Genomic DNA, 6,000 nt, shown 5'->3' on the forward strand with positions numbered 1-6,000 from the left:
ATCTTTTCAAAAGGGTTCTATTTTAGTGGTGTCTGGCTCTTCATAGCTCACATACCTTCATACTTATAAAGGAATGTACAGAGAATGGAAGAATATGGACTATGTGTTGTCAGAAAGGATTGGGCACCATTAGCTAAATTAGTTCAGCAAAACATTATGGACCAAATGACCTGTTCTTGTGCTGTCCTATTCTGTGAAGCAATCACTGATGTATTAATGCTTGGGTCTGTAGATCCTGTGTCCATGAGATCTAGCTGATCTGTCAGGAATAGGTGCCATTACTGTTCGGTTACAACACTGTCTGATATGGAGGGTCAGCTACACAGGATTGGAAAAAGCTGCAGAAGATTGTAAACTCATCCAGCTCCATCACAGGCACTAGCCTTCGACCTTCGAGGACACCTTCAAAAGACAATGGCTGGAAAAGGAGGAGTCCGTCTTTCAGGGCCCCAACCATCCAGCCCTCTTCTCATTACTATCGTCAGGGAGGAAATGGAGGAGCCTGAAAACACACTCTCAGCACCTCAGGAACAGCTTCTTCACCTCCATCAAATTTCTGAATGGTCCATGAACTCATTAACCATATTTGCCCTCGTTTGACACTACATATTTATTATTTTCAATATATTTATTGTAATTTATAATATATTTTGTGTATTGCAATGTTCTCCTGCAGCAAAACAACAAATTTCGCGACATATGTCAATGAGCAACATATCGACATCTATTAGAGAAGATTTAGTTAAGGGGAGAGGAATAGGATGGTTTGGATGGGTACTCGAGCACAATAATTCATAGCTTAGCTCTAATGTAAGCATTTGTGCATGAAATGCCAGTGGAGGTACTTAGGGGGAAGAAACACTGAGGTAATACAAAGTGCATTTTTGAAGTCTACATTGTGAGTGTCCTGGGGGAAGTACACTTACCATTAAGTCAGGTAAGCAAGGGCTAACCAAGAAATTAGTAAGTAGAAAACAGCGTGTGAAAAATATTCAGAAATATGATTTTGTGATATGATACACAATGAAACCAGAATAGTTATTTAGAAGTATACAAAAGGTAAGAGATTAGTGAAAGTGAAAGAGACAAAGAAAGAGGAAATCATAAAATAATTGTTAGAGAGAATAGTAAATGATTCTTTCTGTGCATTATGTTACTCAACTCCCTAGCATCTAAAGAAATCTATTCTGGGCTATAATAGGAAGCAAGGGAGGAGACTGCTGAGGCTCTGACAGTTTTATGCATCTGCATTTTATTATCTGTCTTCAAAGTAGAAGACACATACAAGAGGTGGAGACAAATAATAAATATAGCAGTGACATGGAAATTAATAAGATCAACACTGACAGGTCTACTAATGCTGATAGCATACACGGTTTGGGTTTAAAAACTAGATGGCTGTAGAGCTAGTGGATGCTTTGATTTGCTCTCTGAGAACACATTGAATGGCACAGGAGTAAAAATCAGTGTGGTCTTCTGATGCTGTCGCCCAGTCAATTCAAGGTTCAACATGTTGTGCATTCAGAGACGCTCTGGGCACCAGAGTAGCATAGCGGTTACCAGAGTGATATTAGAACTCAGGGCACTCTGGAGTTCAGAGTTCAATTCTAGCACCATTCTGTAAGGAGTCTCTATACACCCTCCCCATGGAATGTGTGGGTGTATTCTTGGGTGGTCTGGCTTCCTCACATAATCCAAGGATGGGAGGTCCTACGCTATGCTGTATTGCCAAATAAATAGAATTAAAATTCTGCATGCTCCTGCTGTAATGCATGGTTATTTGAGTTAATGTAGCCTTCCTATCATCTTGAACCAGTCTGGCCATTCTCCTCTGACCTGTCTCATTAACAAGACAGAACTGCCAATCACTAGATGTTTTTTGTGTCTCACACCATTCTCTGTAAACTAGAGGCTGTTGTGCGAGTATAGCAGTTTCTGAGATACTCAAACCACTCCATCTGGCACCAACAATCATTCCACAAAGTCATGTAGATCCCATTTCTTCCCCATTCTGATGTTTGATCTGAACAACAACTGAACCTCTTGACCATGCCTGGATGCTTTTATGCATTGAGTTGCTGCCACATCATTAGCTGAATAGATGTTTGCATTCATGAGTATGGGTGTACCTGATAAAGTGGCCACTGAGGGTACGTGAAATTGTAAAATACTTTTCACAGACTGAAAGGTAAAAATTGCAAACCTGCTACTGAAGAAGGGTGACACACACAAAATGCTGGAGGAACTCAACAGGTCAGACAGCATCTACGGAAATTAATAAACAGTCAACATTTTGGGCTGAGACCCCTCTTCAGGACTGGAAAGGAAGGGGGGTGATGGCAGAATAAAAATGTGGCGGGAGGGGAAGGAGTATAGTTAGAAGGTGATTGGTAAGGCCAGGTGGGTGGGAAAATGTGGTGAGCTACATATACCTGTCTGGACATGCCCCCTGCTGACTGCTCCAGTGGCTCCTCCCACAGACCTCTGTATAAAGGCGATTGAGGTCTGAGCCTGGCCTCTCTGTCTCCAGGATGTAGTATGGTGGTCAACCACTGCTTGTTCCTTCTTCTAGTCAATAAAAGCCGATAACTCGCCTTTACGTCTCAGAGTGAGTTATTGATGGTGCATCAATTTTGCCGATAACTCGCCATTACGTCTCAGAGTGAGTTATTGATGGTGCATCAATTTTGCCGATAACTCGCCATTACGTCTCAGAGTGAGTTATTGATGGTGCATCAGAAACGTAAAGGACTAGAGAGGAAAGAATCTGATAGGAGAGAGCAGAACATAAGAGAAAGAGAAGGAGGAAGGAACCTAGAGAGAGTTGATAGGCAGGTAAGAAGAGGCAAGAGGCCAGAGTGGGAAAAAAAGAGGGGAAGGAGAGGGATTTCTTTTATCAGAAGGAGAAATTGATGTTCATGTCACCAAGTTCGAGGCTACCCAGACAGAATATAAAGTGTTGCTCCTCCACCCTGAGGGTGGCTTCATTGTGGCACAAGAAGGGTGCTAGTTATCCTGAAGTTTGTCTGTAATAGAATTTGCCTTGAATAGAAGAAAATTAATTTGCATGAAAACCATATTCTTGCAGGGTTTGAATTGGTTAGTCCGATTCCTTGTTTTTATGTTTTTGTTTACAGATCCAAGTATATTTGGATTAAAATGTTATTATTGATCTACCTGCAGGAATTGCACAATAAAATATGGTCAATCCAATACTTCAACAATGGATTTTGATGAGACAAAAAGACAATGCTGCCTGACCGCTGAGTGCCTCCAACATTTTGTGTGCATTGCATTAGATTTCTAGCATCTGCAGATTTTCTCGTGTTTATTAAATGAAAAGACATGTTTTTTATTAGCTCAAATCAATCTGGAAAATTATCCCATCAATTATATAAAGTCTTCATTGCAATTCACCTGGCAGATTACATTCTTTCCACTGTAATGTTCAGTCATTATCAATTCAGAATTTGGAATTAAAAGCACAATTCTAAATTTAAGGATGATACTAAATTGGGCTGAAAGGGTACTAATAATGGCTGCAACAAGTTACAGGAGGGTATTAATAAATTTGCAGAATAGGCAAACAATTCTGAAGCCTGAAACTGATAAATGCCCTATAGCACATTTCAGCAGGAAGCTGGAAGTATTGCAAAGCAAATATTTTTCAAAGACTTTTCAAAATCTTTTCAAAGATTTTTCAAAGTCACTAAGACTTGGGCGTACGTAGAAGCACAAAACTATTACATCGTTAGCAATCCGGATTCAATTCCTGCCGCTGTCTGTAAGGAGATTGGCCATTCTCCCCATGACTGCATGGATTTCTTCCGGGTGCTCAGGTTTCTTCCCACATTCCAAAGCCGTACGGGTTGGCGGGTTAATTGGTCACATGGGTGGAATTGGGCAGCACAGGGTCGCTGGGCTGGAAGGACCTGTTATCATCTTGTGCCCGAAACGTCGACAGTACTTCTCCTATAGATGCTGCCCGACCTTCTGCGTTCCACCAGCAGTTTGTGTGTGTTGTTGTTTGAATTTCCAGCACCTGCAGATTTCCTCGTGTTTGCTCTTTAAAAGCAGAATGGGTTAGCAAGGCCATAAAAAAGCCATTAGAGTCTATTTCTAAATGGTTTGAATTAAAAATGTATGGAAGCTGCACTAACTCTTAATTTCACCTTGATTAGTCCATGCCAAGTATTGCATACAAGTTTACAAAGTGGATCCAGTGGAACTGTCTAGGATGCATTTACAGTTTACAAGGATGATGCCAGAAATTGAAAAGTGCATATGCCACGAACTGATGAACAGACTGAGACCATTTTCCCACGAGAAGAGGCTGAGAGATGAACTAAAAGTTCTTTAAAAGGATAAAATACTTTGTTTACCTCAAAGTCTGTGTCTACCTCACTCGATATTTCACATGCACTGGTATTCACTTTGTAAAGCCAACAGCAGATCTACAATCAGTGGCCACTTTATTAGGTACACCTCTGCATCTGCTTGTTAATACAATTCTCTAATCAGCCAGCTCAGCACTGTTAAAGCATGCAGACATTGTCAATAAATTCTGTTCAGTTGGACTGCCAATCGTCATTGAAAAGAAGAAAAAGAGGAAAAGGAAGAGGAAGGAGAGGAGCAGGAGGAAGAAGATATTGTTCAGACCAAACATTAGAATAGGTAAGAAATGTGATCTACATGACTTTGGCCATGGAATGATTGTTTATGACAGATGGGATAGTTTCAGTATTTTAGAAACTGCTGATCTCCTGATATTTTCACACACAACAGTCTCCAGAGCTTACAGATAATGGAGCGAAAATGAAAAGAAAGTTCCAGTGAGCGGCAGGTCTGTGGGCTTCGTTGATGAGAGAAGTTAGAAGAGAATGGCCAGACTGGTCCAAGCTCACAAGAATAACTCAAAGAGCCTCGCGTTACAACAGTGGCATGCGGAAGAGCATCTCTAAGTGCACAATACTTTGAAACTTGAAGTGGATGGACTACAGCGGCAAAAGACCAAGAATATACAGTACACTCAAGAGGCCACTTAGTTAGGTACAAGAGGTACCTAATAAAGAGGCTACTCAATGTACAAATACACACTTACACCTCTATTCAGCGGCTCCCTCTTCCGTTGTCACGGCGGAAACAGGCAATAATAAGACCATACGAGCACAATTGAGCATTTCGTCCCTTCGTGTCTGCTCTGCCACAAGACACGGATTCATAAACAATACCGCAGCTCGGACAAAAACTAGCAGCAACTTTGGCTCACAATAAGGTTTAGCAGCTCACTTGTGCTGTTCCCAGGCAACCTCACTTCGTGCCTCGTGCCCGTGTACGTTTGCTGCCCCTCTCCAGCTCTGTCCCGGAGATATTTTACCCCAGCCACTGGGTGGTGACTTGGTGAAGGACAAGATCACATGTGGATTCCACAGTTTTTAACGCATGCTGGTTTAAACACTGAATATATTTTAACAAAAATTTGGGCTGGGATTTACAACTCTCCGGGTAAACCTACATGGTTCGGCCGTGCCTGAGTCACGGGATGGCAACAAGAAATCCCATCCTTTCCCTAGAGCACCTCCCCAGCTCCCATCCGCCTCCCTCTCTCTATACAGACGTTGCAAAGGTCTACAGTTAACAGAAAGTGCGATGTTACCGGCTTCGACCGTGTCCCAGTGTGCGAATGAACAAAATAAATCACACATATTGAGGATAGCTTTGCAGCTATTATAAACAGGCTAAACTGTTAGTCTTGCGACCTGCTCCGTCATTTTGTATTGGTATTTTCTGTGCAGTGGCCGATGGGCTTTTAGCCTGAAAACTCTCCCTGGAGCCGCGGTCTATGCATTCACTCTACACCCGTCTCTACTCCCTCATCCACTCACACCCTCTTCCCCACTCTCCTCCCTGCGGAGGATGTGACAACGGGCAGCAGTCAGCTGATACATTTCCTCGAGTATTTCCCACTTCTGATTCAGCACGCCCTCTTCCTTTAATCGG

The sequence above is a fragment of the Hemitrygon akajei genome, chromosome 4 (assembly GCF_048418815.1).
Source record: "Hemitrygon akajei chromosome 4, sHemAka1.3, whole genome shotgun sequence".
Classification (NCBI taxonomy): domain Eukaryota; kingdom Metazoa; phylum Chordata; class Chondrichthyes; order Myliobatiformes; family Dasyatidae; genus Hemitrygon; species Hemitrygon akajei.